The following is a 24,983-nucleotide window of genomic DNA, read 5'->3' on the forward strand; positions in this document are numbered from 1 at the left end:
AGCCCATCTTTAAGGATATTTTCTTCATATTCCTGCCAATGTAAAGTCACTTTGTAAACAGGAGGATTCGTAAAACTTGCAGAACTCATCCTGGTTTTGGATTCGGAGCGCTCAATCCAAATTATTGAATTGCAATTTTTGCTTCTGAAGGTCACCATCTTACATTTAATAACATTAAGTAAATGATTGTGAAGAAAAGATTAGCGACACCGTCCACAGTCAGAAAAGGGACTCCTTTGTTGAGAGGTGAAAGAACAACATTGTTAATTTGATTTATTTCTTTCAGTCCCATATAAGGACTATTTAATGCATTTTTTACAGAAGGAACTTAATAGCTGTAATGTGCTTTTCCACAGCCTCACAGCTTCCTCCTGCAGGTGGAGGTTCTGTGGCTCCGTAAATATATTACTTAAAGTGTATCTTTCAAGTTGGTCCAAAAATAAGAATTATATATTAGGCCTCCTAAGATGTGTCTGCTCTTTTGGGGGTCTTTTTAAAAAAAAATAGAAAGTACTTATGAAAGCCAGAAGATTGGTTTTAAAAATTTGGATCTATAGTTTTGTTTGTTACACAGCAAGGAAGAGCAGATTGCCGTAACCAACTGTGGAAAAGGTTACCAAGTTTTAAATCATTCCCAGGAAATCTCATGCATACCAAAAGACCTCGCACTCTGCACATCATATGCTGTTATGGCAGCCAGCTGTCGGATCTTGGTGTTCTACTCATCATTTTATTGTGTGGTCATCCTTGTTTCGTAGTGTGTGGTTATACCCGCAATTGATTAAAGCTGCAGTCTGAGAACTGTGGATTTGTTCTTTAAGCCCCTGAACTTTGCAAGAACATTTCAGCTCCAAAATTAAGCATTCTAATTTGCATAGCTATCCACTCAGGGAATGTTTGGTAGTTAAGTCCGCCCAATGAATCTGCCCTATTGATGGGACAGCCACACAGCACAAACTACATGAGAGGAAAATGATGACTAAATTAGAAGCAGAAAAGGTTCTTTTAGACCCCATAAATGGAAGGAAACAGATACCTTGAATGTCAGATTTGTCTCATAGGTAGTATACTCTTCTCAGAGAATGAGATGAGAATTAAACCAGTGATCCATCTGCCATTGTAGGATCATATAAAAGATTCTGCAGCACTGTTCCAAGAAGAGCAAGGAAGTTCTCCTGGTGCTCTGGGGCAAACATTTATCTCTTACATGCTCCGCTGCCACCATGTTCATCATCAAGGTGCTAACTCTTTCCTCACTGCAAAATCGTAGAAAATCATCCCAGAATGTTCGCTGTGGTATCACCCTCATCGTGTTATCTCTGCCAGATCTAGGCTTCAGTAAATCAGTTTGGGATTTACTGATCTAATTCATGCTTTCATTACCTCTGAACTCGACTATACTGAACCACTCCCTGGTCTCTCCTCTATAAACTTGAGGTCATCCATATTTCTGCTCCCCATATCTTAACTCGCACCAAGCTGTAATGTGCATTTTTTCCTAGCATACCTGACCGGCTCCCAGTCAAACAATGTCTTGGTTTTAAAATGATCATCCTTGTTTTTAAATTCTCCATGACCTCGCCTCTCCGTATCTCTGTAATCTCCTCCAGCTCTGTAACTTGCATACATTGAATCCTGTGTTCTCTGCATCCCTGGTTTTAATCACTGTTGGTTGTGTCTTCCATTGCCTAGGCCCCAAAATCTGGAAAACCCTCCTTGCATCTCCCTACCTCTCGACCTCGCTTTCTTCCTGAAAGCCATCCTTTAAAAACGTCCTTCTTCTCCAAGCTTTGAGTCATCTGACCTAATATCTCCGAATGTGCTTCAGTGTTATATTGTATTTCTTCTGTTAGAAAGGCTATATAAATATATAAGTTGCTGGTGTTGTTTTGCTTTTGTTTAGTTAAGTAAATATACTGCCGAGACAAGCATGAACAATTTTTGACTTATCTTTGATTCTATAAAGATTCAGAGTGGTAAATATTAAGAAAGAGAAATTTGCTCTCATAGCATTGCTTCAATGCATATTTACCTTGATTCCCCAGTAACAGGCAATGCTGGAGACCACTACGTGGCATTCTCTCATGATATCAATGACTGGCATAGGGCACAGGTTGTACCACCCTGGGGGATAAGGCAATTCTCCATGTGTTATGTCTATGAGTTTGCCGCAAAGAGAAATGGTATGGAGGTGCCCACACACTGGATTCTTACAAACATAATGGAAGGTTTTATTAGCAAATCCTGTGAAAAACACTTTGCTGAAATCACAACATGATCACGTGATGCTTCACCAGCAGGGATGTATTCTCTGACACAGAACACCTCTCTCCTTTTATCCTTCAGTGCAACGACAACAACATAACACTTATTCAATAGAGATATGCATTATCTCTATTGTTACGGATGACAGACCAGCTCCCAGCGAGGATACTGGACCAGAACCACAACATCTTTTGTATTTTTAAGATTGCGCTGAAAGATCGGTTTGCGCCAGGAGTGATTGCATGAAAAATATGTTTGGTTATTTTTACAAACAAAACATTATTATAACAAAAGAAAAACAATATTTAAACTTCACACGACTTTCCATTCGACAGGACGTAAAATTAATATACAGCTCTTAGCTCCACTTACACAGGTAGATAAAGATTATACTTGGATTATGGAATAAATTCTGACTGGCAGTGAACGTTATTTAGACTTTGTCCAAAAACCTGTCTCTGTGGCAGCTTTTATGGCCTCTCCCGATTGTTGTCCAAATCCTTCTGTCCCCCACCTGTTCAATCAAGGTTCTTTTATCTCTCTCAAAAATGGTTCTGTCTAGATGTGTCCAGACTTGAATTCAGCATTGCATTCTGGACTTTTGATTACCCACTCCAGTGTACACAAAATTGCAGGGCCATGCTATGAATATACAACTAACCTCCAATTTACAGACAAAAGAGGCTATGAGACTCCATAATGGGCTAATGCTGGTCAGACAAGAGTATCTCGGAGGATAATAGCTCTTGCGTGAATCACCCTGCTGAACAGGGGTACCCTATTTATTCCCATTAACGAGTTTAAGTTTGAATGGGACAGTGTAACTCAGGCCAGGTGTGGGCTTCTGACTCAGTACTAGCAGTTTTACCCTCAGGCTATTAACCCTTAAATTTCCCACTACCTCTTCGATTCAATTTCCTAGCATCGCACAGTCGTCACACTATGCATATATATGCAACTCAGTAAGTCAGTCTCTCAGGTGGACATCAGTTTCAATTGGATTGAATTTGATGTTCTGGAACCTGGCTACTCGAGACCATGAAAGTGTCCTCTTTTCCTCCAGCAGATGGAACTCACTGGGAAGTTACTCTCGTGTCTGTCTCTATGGCTACTGGAAAGTCCTCAGAAAGAGAATCTGAACTTGCCTCTGCATCTGGCCTCTGTTCCGAAGTAGATTTTTCCAAGGGATGTACTTCTTGAGAAGTTTCAGTAATTTCACTTTGTAGCCGATCAGTATGACATTGACAACTTCATCATCAAACTGCATGGTGCATGATATTGGACGCATCTTTGCCAGGATCACAGCAGGTACCAATTTCTCCTTGGTGGTGTATCTTCTGGCTAGCATTCATTCTCCTTGATTGAATATTTGTTTTTTTTAGAGTTTTGCCCCAACCTGGCAATCAGTGCTTGTTGCCGTCATTTGACAATCTCACAAGTATCAGGTGAAATCAACCTTTGTCAATGATTTTGTTCTTTCAGCAATTTGCTATCTTGTCTCAATCCTCATGGCCAGATTTCTCTTTTGTTATATCTCTGAGCTTGCTGGAAAGAGAAAAGGTATGGACGATCAGCTGTGATCCTATTGAATTGCAGACCAGGTTCGAGGGGCTGAATGGCCTACTCCTGTTCCTATTTCTTCTGATCTTATGGTGTCCACATTCTGGATTCTTACAAACATGATGAGAGGTTTTATTAGAGATGTTGCACCTATAATCCAAGATGGAGAACTGCAAGTCCGTGCAAAACACTCTGCTGATGTCCTTACAGATCACACAATGCTTCACCAGCAGGGATGTATTTCCTGATACATAACACCATGGAGAAACTAAAAGCAGGCATACAAGAAAGGATTTTGCCCCCTGTCTGTTATTGGTGCAGAAGGGTATCCTGAAATGACAGCTTTTTCCTTATTACAACACCCCCACATCTGAACAGGTCTGAAATCCATTTGTCAGCTGTCCATAGCAGGATCATGGAATCGGATTTTTTTCTATGACAATAAATGGTGCATTATGGCTTTGGGTTTCCAGGTGAATCCCCTGGTGCCTGGACTTCGAAGAGATCTTAGATGTCCCTTGACATCTGTTATTAGATTTACAAACACTTCTGCATGGTGTGTGAACTAGGAAAGAATATAAAAGATAATTTAAAGTGAAATAATATATTAAAATGTCATTTCACCTGCACAGAGAATTAGAATTAGGGCAGCACGGTAGCATTGTGGATAGCACAAATGCTTCACAGCTCCAGGGTCCCAGGTTCGATTCCGGCTTGGGTCACTGTCTGTGCGGAGTCTGCACATCCTCCCCGTGTGTGCGTGGGTTTCCTCCAGGTGCTCCGGTTTCCTCCCACAGTCCAAAGATGTGCAGGTTAGGTGGATTGGCCATGATAAATTGCCCTTAGTGTCCAAAATTGCCCTTAGTGTTGGGTGGGGTTACTGGGTTATGGGGATAGGGTGGAGGTGTTGATCTTGGGTAGGGTGCTCTTTCCAAGAACCGGTGCAGACTCGATGGGCCGAATGGCCTCCTTCTGTACTGTAAATTCTATGGCAAAGATAGGTGGAAAAAAATAGGGCTGGATTTCCACCGAGTTGGGATGACTAAGGAGCGCTTTAAAAATGGTGGGCGGGTCCCGATTCCAGGATTCCCAACCCAATTGCTGAGCTGTCTGATTTTCAGGAGAGCCTTTAAAGGGTGCATGCTGATCTGGTTCAAAAGCCCCCACCTTGGACACCTGACCGGCCAGCTCCATTGCAGAGATTGGCACCTCCTACTCCCTCACAATTTTAATGGAGTTGGGCCAAGTTTTTAAAGAGCTGTGATTTACAACCTCTCAACATAGTCATGAACCCTAGTCTGCATGGGGGGAGCTTTTAAAAAGTAAATTCAAAATGTCCTCAAGTTGGTTCCAAGGTACGGCACCATCACCTCCCTACCCCACTACCCAACCCTCATGGCCATTCATGCCCCCTATACCAAGTTATGCCTCATTATGTATGCTTGGCTGAGAGCCCATAAATTAATTACCCTTGTTGATACACCTGAACCCCAGAGAAAACATTGCTTGATTGGCAGCTCAGGCACTCTGAGCTCTGTTGGTCAATTTCACAATGTTTATTGACACATTGTTAAGTGGCTTCAAGGGCTTGCCGTTTCTGTGATCAATTAAAGGGTTTGGGTAATTGACACTTGTCACCCTGTAGACATTTACTTTAACAATGCGGGAAGTAAATGAATGAATGACTTTGTTTTATAGCATCTGGCTTTACGTATATTATGGTCACTATGGGTTCATTGGTTCTGTGCAGTATATAATGGGTCAGTGACCATGGAAGTGCCGTAACTTGATTTAAGGGATGATGGGAGTTGTGTGGCGGGGAATAGTTTAACATCATTTGGTTCCCTTCCCTCAGAAGTGGAACAAAGGATCGCGCAACTGTCCTATGAAGAGAAATTGGGAAAATTGGGCCTTAATATTCCAGAGGTTCAAAGAATGAGGGGCGATCTCATTGAAATACACAAAATACTGAAAGGAATAGACAAGGTAGACATAGGTAAGGGACGGGATTCCCGTGCTGACACCAACGCAGAATCCATGGAATTTTACAACAGAAAAACCTGCACCGAGCCTGGACCAATTCCGCTACCGCTGAGGGGGTAGCACCGGTGCCACGTGGAACACAATCGATTCCAATGAAAAATGGTGCTGGATTTGGCAGGTCCATGATCGACACTCGGGAGGCTGACAAGCTGCAGCCGCACATACACATTACACGCCGTACACACACATAATCCCAGCCAAAAAGATGATACTGGTTGTGCTCGAGCGAGCTCATACAGCTGCTGGGTCAACAGAGACCAGAGGGCATCTAGGGGGATGCCCTGGGGGGAGGGGTGGGTGGGGGGGGGGGGGGGGGGGTCACCTATACGACCCATGACACTTGGTTCACAGTGGGCTGTTAGCTATGTGCGCAGTTGCATGACTGTCTTGCCAGCTCCGGCAATGGTGTTCCGTGCCCGACCACCCTGACCCCACAGCCCACCTCCTGGACACCTCCCACTACTCCCTCCGGCCCTGGCAGAATTCCCCTGGCCAGCGGCACACCTGTCAGCAAACAATGGTGATATTGGACACCTTCCGTACCCCCTCTCGCTCCTTCAGCAGCCGCCACGCCGGTTTCACGATTCTTAAAAGCACAGGTGAACTACGCCATCGGGAACTCGGCCCATCTGAGGCAGAGAATGGCGAGGCACCAGAGAATACGGGTCAGGCCCGCTAATGATATGCAAACAGTGTCTACTGTGTGTGCGTTCTGGTGCGCATTGACGCTGCTGTCGAGGTACTGGAGCATTGCGATTTGGTGTCGAAATTGATTCTCCGCCCAATCGCCTTTCCCGATTTCGGTGTCGGCTATCTGAGAATCCCGCCCAAGATGTTTCCCTTGGTTGGGGAGGTTTGAACCAGGGGGCACAATGTCACAATGAGAGGGATGCTACTTGGGACCGAGATGAGGAGAAATATCTTTACACAGAGGGTTGTGAATCTTTGGAATTCTCTACCCCAGAGGGTAGTGGAAGCTCAGTCATTGAATATGTTTAAAGCAGAGATTGGGCAGCATGGTAGCATAGTGGTTCGCACAATTTCTTCACAGCTGCAGGGTCTCAGTTTCAATTCCGGGCTTGGGTCACTCTGTGTGGCGTCTGCACGCTATCCCCGTGTGTACGTGGGTTTCCTCCCACTGTCCAAAGATGTGCAGGTTAGGTAGATTGGCCATTCTAAATTCCCCTTAGTGTCCAAAATGGTTAGGTTATAAAGGGGATAGGGCGGAGACGTGGGGCTTAAGTAGGGTGCCCTTTCCAAGGGCCAGTGCAGATTCAATGGGCTGAATGGCCTCCTTCTGCACTGTAAATTCTATTATTCTATGATACATTTCTAACAAACAAGAATGTAAAGGGTTATGGGAATAGAGAGTGTAAAAGGCATTGACGTTTATGATCAGCCGTACTGAATGGCGGATCAGGCTGAGGGGGATGAATGGACTAATCCTCCCCAAAATAAAATGAGAGGCATGAGGGATTATGGAGGTGGGAGGTGGCATTGGTGGGACATGAGGAGTGCATTGGGGGGTGAGGGATTTTGGGGGGGTTGCTGAAGGGCTTTCCTGTTTTTATTTTAACTAAGTCCCACAGCACCGTTGAGCTTTTGAAACAGCTACCTCCACAATCGGCAATCTTTGTTTCTGCCGTCAAATTCTTTCCTAGTTTGACCAGCCCGATCCAGCCTGCACTCCCCGCCACTCCCCACTATCTCCCCCACCACCACCCCTGTCCCCCGCACCTCTCTCCCTCACCATACCTCCCCAACCCCTCCCCAGCACTGAACATCTAGTCTTCACAGCCACTTTCTCTCCAGGCAGCAGAGATGTGCTGCGCATTTTCCATCTCCCACTACCCAACTCAGTGGTGAAAACCCAGGTCATAATCTCCACAAAGCCATTCGACTTACATTTACATGATATCTGAGGAACGTTGTTTGCTGCTATTTGTGGTTACATCCTTGGTTGATTTGATTTGATTATCTGGTCATTATCAGGTTTCTATTTGTGGGATCGTGCTATGCACAAATTGGTTGCCATGTTTCCGGCATTGCAACAATGACTAACTTTCAAAGGGAGTTAATTAACTGGAAAGCATGTTTGAGATGTCATAAAGTTGCGGCAGGTGCTTTTTAATGCACATCATTTTTACAACTGCTCTCTGCCACCACGAGGTCAGAAACGGCCACAAAGGGCAAAGGAGTGTTGAGGTGGGCTGGTGAAAATACCTGCCTCATTTCCCTGGGGCTTTGTCAAATATTAGGCCCTCGAGCCCTCACTCCTCACATCTTCTCACCCTACACATTCCCGATTACCCCATCCATACCAACACATGTCAACCAATGTCCTTCTAACTAGCCTAATGGTCCCACTTGCACACATGCATCTCTGCTTATCCCGAATGCACCATATAGCCCCGATGTCAACCTAGTTACAACACATGTCTCCCTACCCACCAATCTTTGCCTTTACACCCTCCATGAAACTTTGCCTAGTATCCACCATGGGAAGACCTCAGGAGCCATCTTAAGAGAAAAGAAAGTTATAAGTATCTATTACAGATATCACAAAAAAAATCATTCATAAAAGCCCACATAATCCCTTCAAGTCCTAATTTTCAATTTAAAAAAAATAATGTATGCATAGCCCCACATCAAAAACTGATCATTTTTAAAAAATATTTTTGAGTACCCAATTCGTTTTTTCCAATTATGGGGAAATTTAGCATGGCCAATCCACATACCCTGCACATCTTTGGGTTGTGAGGGTGAAACCCATGCAAACACGGGGAGAATGTGCAAACTCCACACGGACAGTGACCCAGAGCCGGGATCAAACCTTGGACCTCGGAGCCATGAGACAGCAGTGCTAACCACTGTGCCACCGTGCAGCCTAAAAGACTAATCCTTTAATAACATCTTAGGGCTGTCAACCAAACTGTGAAATTACAACACCCATTGAGATAATGACAGGTTGCACAATCATTCAAGCAGCGTTGTACAACGATAGCCCTGAGGGTTGTCAGCAAACACCTATTGAAACTGCTAGAATGGATTTTGTTTCACTCCCTCAGACACAAACAGGTATTCTCTTTTCCTAAAATTTAAAGGGCAGAAAATTTAAATAGCTTGACATATTTTACCTGCCCTTCATACGCATTTAAGTCTCCATCATAAAGTAGTGGAACAGGCACTGCGGGTTGAGGCTGAAAATCAGATCTGCTTGTTCTGTGCACGGACTTTAAATGGTCCAGCCAATTCGGCCAGTGCAGTTCATGCCCACACTCCCCTACTTTCCCCGTCCCATTCTCTCTCTAATTGGGGAAAATGGGATCTGTCAAAAATGGAAGCAAGATTTTTGATCCTCGCCCCATCTGCAATTTTTAAAGGTTCCTGATTCGCCCAGTCTCCACAGAAGTCCAGCCCAAATGGAGATTTATGTACATTGAATTAGTTGGAGAAAAGCCCAGTTTTTGCATTGCAACAATGTTTGTATCAATATAATGAATATAAAATTAGTCATTTTAATTTTTGCTGTAAATCCGGCTTCCTCAGGCACTATTGGGAATAGGCCCCATGCATCTTACCCTCACAGGTGTCTCAGAAGGCCCCACCTTTTTATTATTAGGGGTCTCTGGAATTACTTAGTTACCTCACTGGAAAAATATATCAACAATGTTTGGTTGCTCTCTGATCAACAACCGAACATATTCCAAAACTGTAATGCCTTTGTTGAAGAAAAATCCACCCAGATTGAGAAAAGCAGGTCAGGAGCTGAGATAAATCAAAAAAGTAATGGATAGATGATGGCAGGTTTTCAAATTTCAAAGCCTGTAGGGGAAGAATTCTTGTGACACACTTCAGCACTAACCCAGGAAAGATAAATCATGTTTTATACACATGTCAGCATTTCCCTTTCTGAGTCAGGAGAAGCTTTGTGTTAAGTCCCTCATGAGGGTTTGAGCACATGGTCCGGTTCACTTTGAAGAAGTGCCACGGTGTTGAATATGTCACCTTTCTGATGCAACATTAAACCAAGGTTCTGCGCACGAGTTCTTGAATATTATTTGCGCTTCATAAAAAAAGAGCGTGATGTTCCGTCATTTTCTAGCCAGCATTTGTCCTTCAAACAACAACACTGATTATTGTCCTCTCCAATTTTTGCTTGGATCTTTCAGTGTGCAGGACAGTCACAAAATCTTCTGACGAAGTCGCTGGCCCAAGAAATGTGGATCATGCGCAAAAATGAGCCCTTGGATGGGTGCATGTTGCTTGTACTTGCTTACATGGTCCTGGGCATCACATTAACCTTGTTGTGTTGGGGAGGCAGCTGATTACTTCTAGTGGTTGGGGTTGAGGGGGGGGGGGGGGGGGGGGGGGGGTTGCGTCTGGCTGCAAATATCAGGCAGGATTTTCAGGTTGAAGAAAATGACTGGTGGAGGGCTGTGGCGGGAACGTAGGTTCTCTGCTGCCATGTTCGAAATTCTAGTCCTGCGGTGGACAGGAGAAAAGTGACCCTATTCACCCCAGGGGCGGGCGAAAGGGTGGAAGATAGCACGGGGCAGCATGTCCTCTAGGAAACAGCTCTGCCATCAATGGGAAGAGATTACAACAGAAGTCAAGCCGGGAGCATATTTTCCAGGACATGGCCTGCAATGGAAAAAAAATCTACAAAATTAAGTCGGAACCTCTAAAATGTGGATGCTAAAGGGCATGCTAAAAATTCCACATTCAGCCCATGCCAAGAAGCTCGAAATTGCACGAATCAAAAGAACTCTTAAAAGAATGTCTGCTGACATTCAAAGAAGAAAATGTCAGTATTGTGACCATTCGATCAGAGCTGAAAAGCTGGAGAGATCTCTTCTAGAGGGCAAAGTCAACAGAAAGAAGGGTCTCTCTGGATATCGTTGCATGATAGATGTCACGGAATAGATGTCATGCTGCAGATGGATGTGTGAAGGTGGAACAAGAGAGACAGGTGTGACGTACCACAACATGAGGTCTCCTAGTCAGAGTATAGCCACAAGCAATAGCACCATCAGGCTGCAATGTCTGAAAGAAGTTCAGTGACCTCACCGGATTTATAAAGGAAAGAATTCTGCTCTCTCTCTACACATCTCTACCACCTCCAACCTAACTTATCACAGGACTATCCTCCCCCTCTTACTTCTCATTGCTATAATCACTGCACCTCCTCTCCTATTCATACTCAGGGGCACAGTGGGCTAAATAGCTGGCTTGTAATGCAGAACAAGGCCAGCAACGAGGGTTAAATCCCGTACCGGCCTCGTCGAACAGGCATCGAAATGTGGGGACTAGAGGATTTCCACAGTAACTTCATTGAAGCCTACTTGTGACAATAAGTGATTATCATTATTATTATTATTCACATACTCACCACAATTGAGGCTTTGCAATTCTGCACACCTCACAGATTACTCCATGTTTGCTGACGATTTGTCCGCAAAGAGCACAATGTGCACCTTCCCTAACACCCCACAAAGATGTCACAAACGGACTCCCTTCCTTACAGAAGAAGGTTGCACCCAACCTGCGGCTGAAACCTGCCGCCAGAAAAATTGAGCCGGCTTTCCCTTGTGAAGGAAGACGTGCTGACAATTACAGACAGGGGGAAAAAAACGTGGCTTTGCTGAATGATGAATGCACAGCCGGCCATTTTGGCCAATTATGATACGTGGAAAATGGATACAATGTCGCCAACGTTCCGCACCAATGGTTTTGAGAAGTGATTCATTATACGCGGAGTGATTTGCGATTTGGGAATAAGGTGGAAAAACTATACAAAAATGCAAGTTCCTTGCATAATTACAGGAAACAAATAACAAACCAAAGTTGAGTGTTTTCAGCTCTACATCGTGCTTATTTTTAATACTTTGTTCAAAAGTTAATCCACATGCTCTAATGAGCCAAGTCTGAGATATGTAAATTAGAGATAGGTAAAACAAGAATATTCAATATGTCAGGCGATTTCTAAAAGTAATTATTGCAAAGCAAAGTAATAACAAAGTTCAAAGATAAGTTTGAATCTGCCTGCGGTGTTCAATTATGCAGAGTACACACCTAAATTATCCCATCCCTGTGGTTTTTCCATTAAGAAGGATTTTCTGTGCCAAGTGGCAACATGTTTTTTTACCGAAAACAATTACTTTGTCACATGATAAGCCTTGACTGATTATGATGAAATGCATTTTGCAAATATCGAGAGAACCACAGTTGTACAGAGGCACCAAGGAGACACTGAATGGAGAAATTGAATTTTATGCCGCTTCCCATAATTTCCAAGTTGAAATTTTTTCTGATGCACTTCTGTAAATTTTATGAATAAATATGGGCAGCAGGGTAGCATGGTGGTTAGCATAAATGCTTCACAGCTCCAGGGTCCCAGGTTCGATTCCCGGCTGGGTCACTGTCTGTGTGGAGTCTGCACGTCCTCCCCCTGTGTGCGTGGGTTTCCTCCGGGTGCTCCGGTTTCCTCCCACAGTCCAAAGATGTGTGGGTTAGGTGGATTGGCCATGCTAAATTGCCCGTAGTGTCCTAATAAAAGTAAGGTTAAGGGGGGGGGGGGGTTGTTGGGTTACGGGTATAGGGTGGATACGTGGGTTTGAGTAGGGTGATCATGGTTCGGCACAACATTGAGGGCCGAAGGGCCTGTTCTGTGCTGTACTGTTCTATGTTCTATATATTTTCGAGGGAAAAAAGTCACTACTTCATGGATGATTGAAGCTTTTTAACTCATTTAGTTTGAAATATTCTCACAATGTAGCTCGTCAACATAAATAGCCAATTACAACAAATGATGACAGGCTATTATTTCACAGTTATATTGGATATGCAACTTATTCTACAAATGTTAAATGATAGCCCTAATCTTCTACATATGAACACCAGCTGTAGTAGCCATAGCAATTTAGGGCCTAATTAACTTACCTACTGTGTAGTACTCCAATCTGCTCCAGAAGAAAGATTACCATTAGAAGGAAAATGCTTCTGAAAGTCTATTTTTCTCCCTTCTGGCCTGCAAGTGTTCACTAATGCCAGGCTACAGCTCAATAGCTATCTGTAGACTCGCAAAGTGCCCCTGACTGACCTGTGTCACTGTGATGGCCAAAGGTAAGGACTTCATGTGACAGGATAATAACTAAGTTTATTTACACTACTCACAATACTACAATTACACTACTCCTCACCTCGCAGGGTCACCCTCCCCGACCTGCTCCCAGGTCGGGGTTGATATCCTGTGAGGTTCCTCCAAAAGAGGAGGGAGGCTCCACCTCCTGCAATCATCTGGGGAGTTTGTACTCCAAGTTGTAGGGGGGAAACTATATACAATCTTGGGTTTGGCACCTGAGAAGGTCGTAAGAGTCACATTTAAACTTTGTAAGTTGCTTAACAATGGATCCATTTTAGACTAGCACGTCACAGTCCTTGCCCAACAAGCTGTCAGCTTTCTATCATGGGTAACCGTTCGGCAATCATGCTTACAGGAGCATCACAGACCAGAGGATGTTGATTTAAGACAATTGCTGAAAGGAGAGGGAAGATGAGGAGATTTTTGTGCACAACAAGTTGTTAATCACCTGGAATAAAAGGATGGTGGAAGCCGATTCGGTCACAATTTTCAAAAGGGAATTGGATATATGCTTAAAATTAAAAAAAGAGTTTGCAGGGCTATGGGAAACAAATAGAACTAATGGATGGCTTCTTCAAAAATGCTGGCACAGTTAAGTTGGGCTGAATGTCCTCATCGATGCTGTTTGAATCTAATGCAAAGATACTCAGGACAATTATAGCTCAGACTTTTAAATAGTCTTAACATGTGACATGAAACTAGAATGTACTAGTTCAGATTTTCAATCAATTGTGAACAAACAGTGCCTGCCATTCATTATGTTTATATTTGCCCAATTTTTCTCTCTATGAGATTTTGTATTGGAACCTGTGCCGGTTAGAAATTAATATCAGTTTAATATGTTGGACAGTATTCAACATAGACAACGCAAATCTCACCCGTCACCTAGAGAACTGGTGAGAGCTGTATGCCACCTCGTTTCAGGACGGCCTGCCAAATTAAATGCCCATCAGGAACGCAAGTGGACAGAGGCGGGTCTTGCCTGTGAACCATGACAGGAAGGCAAAAATCCCATCCCCAAGACGCTGGAAGCTGTGCAAAGCAGGCAATGCCAGCAGGAGTTCTGGAAGCTGCCAGCAATGCACCCACCAGTGGCCCTGGATTGCCAATGGATCTCAGACCCAAGGTGAATGAGTACAGGATGGGGTCAGTGGGTAGAAGGGGTCGACAGCAAGGGCATGGTTGGATCTGAACAAACACCACCAAGAACCTCAAGCAGGCACTGAGAACCTTTCAACAAGGGACCCCACTCCCTGGGATCTACAGACCAAGATAATTTGCATCTTGGGCTTCCTGCATGATAACTCCCCTACCTGCCATTGGTTAAATACAAGCGGCAGTAGGATAATAATCTTCAATGGGTATTAATTGCACTCCTGCCTCTATACATTGTGGTGATATGCATCACTGTAAATGCACAAGGGGTTAATGTAAATACACTGCAACTAAGTAAACACTAGAGGGAGCACCAGAGATGTCATGACATGCAGACATACAGCTAATGAATACATAGAATAGGACGCCACCAATGGGCAATTAAGACACCCAGAGGTGACACTACTACAAGGGGGCAACCCATATAAAAGGACAGGGCACACATGCTCTGTCACTTTCCACAGGCGGCACTTAGAGAGAAGGACAGGGGAAGATCAGAAGCATCACACCCACCACATGGCTTAGAGCAGACTGGTTAGTTAGACTGAGTTACTATAGCAAGATTAGCAGGAGACTTATAGAGAACTGTGCTAATGGTTCAATAAATCACATTGAACTTACTTCAAAGTGTGGAGTATCTTTTGGTCAAAGCGGCATCGAGTTGCAGCCTGTGTTATCCCAGAGTACATAACACATCATACATGACTCAAGGGAGGACGTTAAATTCCATCCCTTGTGTGAATAAGGCAAGTCTCCTTAACTAAATTGAAGAATCCATCCTGAGAATCTGAACCAGGAAGAGCAAGTCCAGAGGCTACCATAATGACAGATCTTGTACAGAAAGTAGAAGAAACATATGTTTAAAAGATTAAGCAGAAAAAAATGATTGAACAGAAAGAAAAGGTTAAAAATGTATTTTTAAAAAATCTTCAACAATAATTAAAATCTGAAGGAATGAGATGCAACACGTGTAATAGTTACTTTTCGGAGTCAGTGAGAGATAGTTTAGCAATATTTAAGACTTACAGGTTGTTAAAAAATGTACTTACTCTAGAATGAACACAGTCGAACATTTTCTCAAATGTTCAGTGGGTATTTAATGGATAAGTATGGGCTATGTGGGCAGCACGGTAGCATAAGGGTTAGCACTGTGGCTTCACAGCACCAGGGTCCCAGGTTTGATTCCCTACTGGGTCACTGTCTGTGCGGAGTCTGCACGTTCTCCCCATGTCTGCGTGGGTTTCCTCCGGGTGCTCCGGTGTCCTCCCACAGTTCAGAGACGTGCAGGTTAGGTGAATTGGCCATGCTAAATTGCCCCTAGTGTCCAAAAAGGTTAGGAGGGGTTATTGGGTTGGGGGCGGGGGGGGGGGGGGGGGGGGGGGGGGGGGGGGTAGGGTGGAAGTGAGGGCTTAAGTTGGATGGTGCAGACTCGATGGGCTGAATGGCATCCTTCTGCACTGTATGTTCAATGTTTGAAGTACAGCAATCTCCAACCAGTCGATGTACTTCAAGGCTGAGTATTTCTGTGAGATAGCGGTATGCCAAAGGAGCAAGACAACTCAGATAGCAATTGCCTAGATCCACATTTAACTTTGCATGTACAGACACCGGACGTTGCACCCCAATTTGCTCTAATTACAGTGAGCGCTGACAGCCTTACTGTTATTTGTACCACAAAATCAAGGCCATTAACTCTATAAGTTGAAAATTACATAGAATTTTCTAAATATGATATGAAGAATGACAATAATTGGAGAGGATTTATTTTTTTGGCATTAGGTCGAATGAAACACATTCACAAAAAAGGGCTTGTTCCACATGGTATCCAGAATGGGGAAATGTCTTCTGCGCGTTATCTCGAGTGAAATCAGAAACATTTTGAAAAGGTTCATTTAGAAACAGGGATAGAATATCCTGTCCATGTTTCCAATGCCAAAAGCATAACTTTGCCAAGGGATTTTTATTCCCAATATGTGTTTATGATGTAGCAGCACACACCGACCAGAGGAAATCCTCCTTCTAGGTTGCTGACATTGATTTTCGTTCCAGCTATACAGTGCTGATAGCGTCCAGTAACTAGAGGAAATCTCTGTGCAGTATTTATCTCACAGATTGCACTGACTGGAAGTAATTGCTATGTTTATGATGTTGATAGCACAAAAACTAAAGGAAATTACTATCTCCTCATAATTGCTGAGCTTCTCATTTGAGTTTTGCTATCTCCATCTCAAATGAAATAAGTATGACATTTAAAATAGCTTTCTTAGCAATGTTGAGAACATCTCATTGCTTTTGAATGGCAAATGTTGTAGATGCTAACATTTCAAAAAGAATAGAGTTTGTGAGAAGGGGGACAATGCCAGAACCTGATTATTGGGTGTGATTTTATTTGTCAAAATCCAGCTTGTTATTCACAACTCATAGACATTCCATTTCTTCTGATTAACTATGTACAAAGCAGTAGCTGATTCACTAATTTTTAAAAGGGTTAAGGAAGACTTGCATTTAGAGAGCATCTTTCATGACCACAGAACATCTCAAAGCACTTTAAAGCCAATTAAATACTTTTGAAGCGTAATCCCTATTGATAATGTGGGTGAAACAGCATTGGGTTGCACACAGTGAGCACAATTTTACCCTCCCCATAAGACGGGTTCCCAGGGGGAGGGGGGCTAAAATTTAATTGGTGGGATTTCGCCCCCCCTCCCTGAAATGGCCACTTAAGGACCTTATCCAGCCCAGCCGTGATTTTTAAGCTGGCGGGAGTGGGTGCGGGTGGGGTGGGAAGATGACATTTAAAGTCAGCTCCAGGCAGATTGCTGCAGTACCACTTCTGGCCTCTGCAGCACTGTGCCTGGCCCGGGTGAAGAACTATCAGCCAATCTGATTGGCTGACAGTTCTCACGGGCTGGACTTCCTTCCGAAGGCGGATGGAAGTCCTGCCGCTGCCAGTCAATGCTCAGGTGAGCGTTAAATGGCAGTGGGAGTTCCAGAGTCGGCAGCTCGCATCAGGCGTCGACTCTCGGGATGACAATGCCGATCGCTCACCATCCATAAAATCCTACCCAGCAAGTTCCCACAGACAATAACATAATAATAACCAGATAAGCTATTTTTGGTGATTTTGATTGAGGGACAAATATTGACAGGGGCACCAAAGAGAACTCTCCTGCCCTTCTCCAAATGGGATCTATTAATTCCACCTGAGAGAGCAGGCCATGCCTCGTTTTACGGTCTTACCTGAAAGACTGGCCTGGAATCTCTGCTTCAGCGGCTATGTGTCGGCTCAAAAGGAGAATTTACGGGAGTTCTGTGACCGAAAAATCGGCACCGATTCCAGGACGGGTGAGGGGCTAGCAGTGGTGCCGGGCAAAACTCCCAGCCCCCGCGCCGAAAATAGCCGGAGAATGACCGGGTCCCTGGCCGCGCATGCGCACGGCGATGACCTGCAGTGGTCGCGCCGTACAAGATGGCGCCGGCCATGCGCGGACCCCATCCTCCATTGACGATCCCACAGGCCACCCCCTGGCCACCCCTATCCACCCCCCACACCAGTCCCCAAGCCCTCACGGAAGCCCCCCGGCCAGCGGCACAGATCCCAGCCGAGAGTGGTGACGCCGGACGCAGTCCGCAGCCGCCACGCTGGGTTCCCGACCACTGAGATCACACGTGGTCGGGAACTCGGCCCATCAGGGGTAGAGCATCATGGGAGGACCTGCCATTGACAAGCCAACACCGTTGTAATGGCACACGGTGCACGACACAATGAATCCATTTCGGAGGGGGCGGAACATGCCTGACCGGCGTCGGGCAACAGTATCGGCATCGGGCAACGGAGAATCCTGCCCAGCATCTCTGGCAGTGCAGCATTCCTTAATAATGCACTGGAGTGTCAGCCTGGAACTTTGTGTTCAAGTTCTGGGTGGGACTTTGAACCCGCAAAACCTTCTTGCTCCGAAGTAGGAAGGTAGCAAAATTGAATGATGGCTGACATGGCGTATTGATGAAGATAAATAATTAAATAATATTTATGAAACCTTTTGCTGCTATTTTCAAAAGCTCCATCCTCAAGTCTCAATTTTTTTCAAGTAATTGTGTTTGATACCAATTGTGTTTGAAAGTTCACCGCTTTTTTATTAACATCTGTAACAAGCTTTGTTGATAGTCGTCGAGGAGGTAACCCATTGAGTAATTCCTGGACAATTCATTCGTGACCAGGGAGAGATGATTTCCAAGTCATTCACTTTCTCTCTCTGTCATTTGCCTGCAACCTCTGGTGATAGAGTCAGAGAGCAGTATTTGGAGCTTTAACAAAAGAAACCTGAAGTCTGCCTTTACTGCAACAGCCCAGCAGCAGACAGCTCATTTTAAAACCTCTCCTGAGTTTATACTCCCTTTTGCAATTAGATACCAGACTACCTAGTAACTGATTGGTCCTTGTAACTTTTACGTGTAATGAGAAATCTCCCTGTGAGCTGAGTCACTTGGGGGAGGGGAGGGAGGGGTGTTCCGAACCCTTAAAGTGACTTCATCCTTCACCATAAATGGTGTGTTCGAACAATTTTCCAAAAAAGCAGGCACCACAGAGTGACTGCAGCTTTAATTCATCATTTTTGGAGTCAGCCTAAAAGCATCTCATTTCAGGGATGATGCCAAAGTTCACTGCTTTCAGAGATGCTATATAAACGGAAAGCATGCTTGCTTGGCTGACTAACCACAGCCTGCTGTTTGAAGAAAGGTGTGGGAGAGGGGATGAATTAGCTTTGTTCCTGAGCACCTACATTGGACTTCACACAGGCTGTTTCTTCAATCTGAACACAGGCTGCAACAGAAAGCTTGAAGGGCAAGTTTCGCTGAGGTGGAGGAGCTGAATCCTTAAGACTGATCACAGTAGGAACTACATAGTTCGCAGTCAGTACAATTAAAGGTAAGAAAGCTGTTTTGTAAAATCTGCTGCCAACTCTACATAAATTTTGCAATATTGAGATTTCATATAGATGATCTTATTCAGAGGCTTTATTATTGACATTTTGTTTGAAGTCCATACTGTCTTTGTGTGTATGTGTGTTAAAGTTATGCTGACGCTGCAGTAATTTTCAGAAAAGAAATGCATTAATTCTCTTCTCTCTGTATTGAATTGCAAATATTTTCAATGTGGGAGCCAGCGTGTTGTCATCATGTGAAGGATACCCACAGAGTTTGTGAGCGAAAATAACAGAAGTGTAAATAAATCTTTCATACAATATCATACAAAGTGGAAGACAGTTAAAACACCTTTGTGCGCACCCAGAGCAGTTCTCAGCAAACAGCAATTAGCAGACTTCACATTTTAAAAAGGTTGGTATCCAACTCACATTTCATAGGAATGAATAAATTGATTCTCAGCTTAAAAACGACAATGTTAAAATACTTGCCACTGCCAGGCGGCTCACATAGGCGGTTTACTTCTGAACAAAAACTGAATCTTGCATGATTCACTGCCTCGGTGAAAGACAGATTTATTGTCTCGAAGTAAGTCCATGTGTGGCGAAGCTGATATGGAATCCCCCTTTGATTTTATTGCAGGAGCAGCAGCCATACCAGTAAATTAAAGGTCTAAACTCACTGCTCAGATTATAATGGTGGTAGTGATCACCAGGATTTTAAAAAAAATATCTTGACAAAGCAGGAATACATTATTGATTGTTGGTATTTTCTCAATATTAATAGAGCGTTACCGCTCTGGTCTTATGCATTGGTTGACAGCTTCATTAAAACCCAAATTGTTTAATATGACATTTTACAGGATATTGTATGTGGATTCTTTTCTTTTCCCCGCTCTTGCAATTTTCTCTCTCCCTTGAGTGGGGGTTCTGAGTTCCAGTTTAATGAGCACCGCCTGCTAATCCTTCGTTCAAACGGCCAGTCCTGAGCCTGGGCACTGAGCGTTGGCAGGCTGCCCAATCGGGAGCAAAAAAATAAGTGTCTTGAGTGTGATTCTGTCATCACTTGTGTGCTTTTGGAATAACATTAGCAGCAGACATTCCCGGTTGATTCCCCCTCCTCCCCCCCCCCCCCCACCCCGGTTGATTTCCCACCCCCCTCTCCTTAGCTTGAAGGCATTAAGGGTCAATGGTAGCACACCTGCTTGCCATTCTGGGTGACATCAGCTCATTCAATCCAAATGTCCATCAAATCTGGGATTTTCCTGGTCTGTTGTAATATTTCCCTTTTCATTTACCTCTATTCATTTCGCCTTGCGATCATTCATCTTTTTTTTCCCATAAATGAAAACAGCTGTTTTGGGGGCTTTCTTCTGGCGAGTCCTGATCTCTCGCACAAAAAAAAGTTGCTGAGTTATGGTTGCAGGTACATTTTGCTTCATGTAAAATCCATGAACTCGTGCTGTGTAAAGCCAGGAGATGCTAGCTGAATTGTCCCCGTGATTCTAAACAAAGGGAGTCTCAATGTCAGTCAGGAAATTCTCGGAGAGAACCAAATAAGAGCTGTGCCCGTGCCCCAAACTGAAACAGGGACAGTTAAAAGGAAAGTAATCTGTGGATATCACTACACACCTCCTGGTGGCCGGTTTTGGAGAAACACTGTCCATGGACAGCTCACCTGCCTGCCTTGAATGTTGAATGCTCATGGAATGAGGAGGCCGAATACACAATAATGGATAAGGAAAAGAAGCAATTGTGTTTTCTGTGTGCAAAAATGTCTCCAGCAAGTGTTTTACATCAGCGGTGTGCCAGTTTATTTTAAATTCTTGGCCATCATTTCAAAATTCCCTCAAGTAGGGTGGCACAGTAGTTAGCACTGATGCTTCACAACGCCAGAGACCCAGGTTCAATTCCAGCCTCGGGTGACTCTCTGTGTGGAGTTTGTACATTCTCCCCATGGTCTGCGTGTGTTTCCTTCCGGGTGCTCCGGCTTCCTCCCACAGTCCAAAGGTGTGCAGCTTAGGTGGATTGGCCACGTTGAATTGCCCCTCGGTGGGGTAACGGGATAGGATGGGGGGATTGCGCCTAGGTAGGACGCTCTTTTCAGAGAGTCGGCGCAGCCCCGATGGGCCGAATGCCTCTTTCCGTACTGTAGGGATGCTGTGAAATAAAGGCACGTTGTACCTTTGGTAACAGTAAAACATTAAGAAAAACATTTTAGGACATAATGAGAATACTGTGACTTGGAATTTTGACACATTCTTTTTAACAGGCATTGTTTAAGATGAAATGTCAGGACATTGATTGCCACACAAGTACTGCATTTGTCTAGAGTGGAAACTTCATTTTGCTTCATGTAAATCCATGAACTCGTGCTGTGTTATGTTAGTCATAAAAAATATATTTATATGTAGCGACTTCAACAAATATTTTAACCCTTTTTTAAATCAGAATTTTGTATCTTGCTAATGGTATAAAATAACGGTCAAAGAAATTTAATACAAATGCATTTACACTCTAGACAAATGCAGTACTTGTGTGGAGATCAATGTCCTGACATTTCCAACAATTTGAAGCATTTGTGCTTTAAACAGAAATCGACCTGATAAAATATCTTGATAACAGGCATTTAAATGGAATTACTTCACTGTGGGACTATATGCCCGAAATATTCAGGATGGGCAAATCAACCAGAAAACGTTTTTTTTGTTTGTGTTGATTTCCACAACAGCATAAAGTTAATCGGTTTAATTAAATTCTTAGAGTACAGCTGAAATTAAATAAAGCCTGTTCTGCACTGAACAGAGCTCAGATTATAAATTGGCACATGGTGATATTAACATAGCACCTTCTCATCTATCTGAAAGGAAGACCATTTGTAGCAAACAATTTGAAATTGGTCACCAGCATTAGTCACAAATGTACTAATTGTATAAATGTATGTATATGACATTTTGTTGGTCGCTATTTTATATATGCATGTATTTATACAATTCCATTGGCTAAAGGCCTTTTAAAAAAAATAGCTTAATTTACTTTTTTTTTTCTTCTTCTTGAGTTCTCTGCCCAAATGCAGGTCTAAATCACAGCATCGTGATCATACTGGCACAAGGATAGATCCCAAATCCAATCCAGCCGTAATGGGGATTGCAACCCACACTCTTAGCATTAATCAGGTCCACACTGACCGCCCAACCAATTGCCACCATAATGTCTGCCCAGCCAATTGAACCATACAGCAACCCTACGCCAGCCCCCCCCCCACACCACCCCCCCCCACCCCCCACACCCCCCCCCAAACCCCCCCCCCACACCCCTTCCCCCAAACCCCCCCCACACCCTTCCCCTAAACCCCCCCCACACCCTTCCCCCAAACCCCCCCCCACCCCTTCCCCAAACCCCCCCCACCACACCCCTTCCCCAAACCCCCCCCACACCCCTTCCCCTAAACCCCCCCCACACCCCTTCCCCCAAACCCCCCCCACACCCCTTCCCCAAACCCCCCCCACACCCTTCCCCCAAACCCCCCCACACCCCTTCCCCCAAGCCCCCCCCCACACCCCTTCCCCCAAACCCCCCCCACACCCCTTCCCCCAAACTCCTCCCCCCTTCCCCCAACCCCCCCCCCCCCCTCCCCCCCCCCTTCCCCCAAACCCCCCCCTCCCTGCCCTCCTCCCCCCCCGCCCTCGGACGTCAAGTCATGGATTGGGACTTGAACCCAGAACTTCTGGCTCACAAGCAAAAGGCTTTCAAATACATAACATATTTCAAAAGGGTTAAAGCATTTGTTATAATGTGCCAGAGGAGCAGTATCAAACAAAATTAGACACCGAGTTACACAACAAGAAATGAGGACAAAACATTGGTCAATAAGGAAGCACTTAAAGAGCACCTGAAGGAAGGGAAGGCAGGTGACAGGCAGAGCAAAGAGGTGTAGGGAGAGAATCCCAGAGTATGCGGCCTCGGGAACTGAAGGCACCACCACCGGTGGTGGAGCAATTAAGAATGGAGATGGGCAAGTGTGTAGAAGAACACCGAGATCTCAGAAGGTCGGTGTGCTGGAGACAGTTACAGAGATAAAGATGATCAACAGCAGGAGTAAGGCTTCTTACCCTTGCTACTTCTGTGGGCTGAATTTTTGCTTCGAGAATAGAAACAGGAGCCAGGGCTGTTTCGAGGTCCTGACTGGTCTCTGTTAATGGGGGGAGCTTGTTGAAATGTTGACTGGGGCTCCCCCTTAATTGACATGGAGACAGGTTCATAAATGAAGGTACCCTCTCAGCAAGTTTTTTTTAAAAGCTTACGATACCCTAGTGCACAACCGATTCAAACCCCACTTGACCCGGAGTCGCAACACAGGTAAAATGAGATTTGATTTTATTTAAAATACCCAAGATCCTTCTTGAGCCTAATAAACTGCAGTCACCAGATTTGTAATTTTAAAACATAAGTAACCTTTTATTATGCACACTATTAAAATTAAATGGACAGAAAATGTAACTATCAACTACCCCTTTCCCAACACTCCCTTACTAACTACCCTCACTCTCTACACACACACAAATACACACACACACAAACAACACAGAGAGGAAAGGGTGGTGGGGAAAGGGAAAGAAAATGTTCATAAAAATAAAAGGATAAGGATCTCTAATGCACTGGGATGAGTTCCAGTAAATGTCTTTCTGAAGTTCAGGCTTTTGTTTTGGTGTTACTTTCTTCTAGGCTTGAGATGGTTTTCTCTGCCAAGTTTGTCTACTTTCTCATCATGCAGCATCATTTCAGGTTCACAGAAAAGGGTGTGCCAGGCATTCAGAACAACAGAGCACGTTCTTTCACTTCAGCAAGCAGAAGAGAGAGAGATCCTTTCACTTTCAAGGTCTAATCACTTCTGCTCTCAGAAAGCATCATGCAAGAACCAATCATTGACTGTTGTCAGGCAGAATGCTGTCCCTGGCCAACCCTCCAGTTATTAGTTAACCAATCAAACTTACTTCCTCCTCCAAACCTGTTTCTTAGCATAGTGGCTTCACAACGCCAGGGTCCAGGTTCGATTCCCCGCTGAGTCGTTGTCTGTCTTTGCAGAGTTTGCACATTCTCCCTGTGTCTGCGTGGGTTTCCTCCGGGTGCTCCGGTTTCCTCCCACAGTCCAAAGACGTGCAGGTTAGGTGGATTGGCCATGCTAAATTGCCAATACTGTCCAAAAAGGTTAGGAGGTGTTATTGGGTTGTAGAGATAGGGTGGGAGTGAGGGCTTAAGTGGGTCGGTGCAGACTCAATGGGCCGAATGGCCTCCTTCTGCACTGTATGTTCTATGTTCACTTAATGCCGAGGAGTCTGGCTTCTCCTCTCCAAAGAAAAATCCAGGAACACAGTGGCCTTAAACAGGCTACATCGACTTTGAGTCATCGACTCAAAGGCACATCTCTATTATGCATTCATGGAGCAAAACCATTAAATTAAATAAATGGGAACCAAGGAAGTAAAAAGGAGGGACTCTTACATTAATTGATTAAAAAAATAAATGAAACGGTCAGGCCACCAATATGGGCAGGAGTGGGGGAATCCTTCTCCAGGTTGGTTTTTGCCTGTGCCTCAACCCAGGCACCAGGGAGAGTCTGTAGGCTTTCCTGCAATGCTGGCACCCCAATCTACCATTGGGTGCCCACTCCAGGCAGTTGAACTATGCTCCTGTCTCATCTGGAACCTGGAGGATGACTGCAAAATCTCAATTGGCCCCCATTAATTATGGTTAACAAGGCTCTGAACAAGCCTAATTTGTTCATGGGCACCAGCTGACACAAGGAACAGGGTCCAGAAACTGGCGCACCAGCTGGTACCAGTAGTTTTGGACCTCATTCACCTTCATTCCTGTCCATGATTTGAATTAAAACC

General features: G+C 44.4%; 1 protein-coding gene across 15 annotated transcripts in view; it reads left to right on the forward strand.

The window, feature by feature from the left end:
* tnc (tenascin C) overlaps positions 1 to 24,983 on the forward strand; it is a 350,428-nt gene that overhangs the window by 177,275 nt on the left and 148,170 nt on the right. For 4 of the 15 annotated variants that reach the window (XM_038781957.1, XM_038781958.1, XM_038781956.1 and 1 more), the window contains exon 1: positions 18,696 to 19,094. The gene's annotated coding sequence lies outside the window, so the exon portion shown is untranslated. Of the gene's footprint in view, positions 1 to 18,689; positions 19,095 to 24,983 lie in introns of those variants that run through there. The other 11 variants (XM_038781951.1, XM_038781950.1, XM_038781952.1 and 8 more) reach the window with 6 other exon arrangements.

This window comes from Scyliorhinus canicula, chromosome 21, assembly GCF_902713615.1.
Source record: "Scyliorhinus canicula chromosome 21, sScyCan1.1, whole genome shotgun sequence".
In the NCBI taxonomy this organism is placed as follows: Eukaryota; Metazoa; Chordata; class Chondrichthyes; order Carcharhiniformes; family Scyliorhinidae; genus Scyliorhinus; species Scyliorhinus canicula.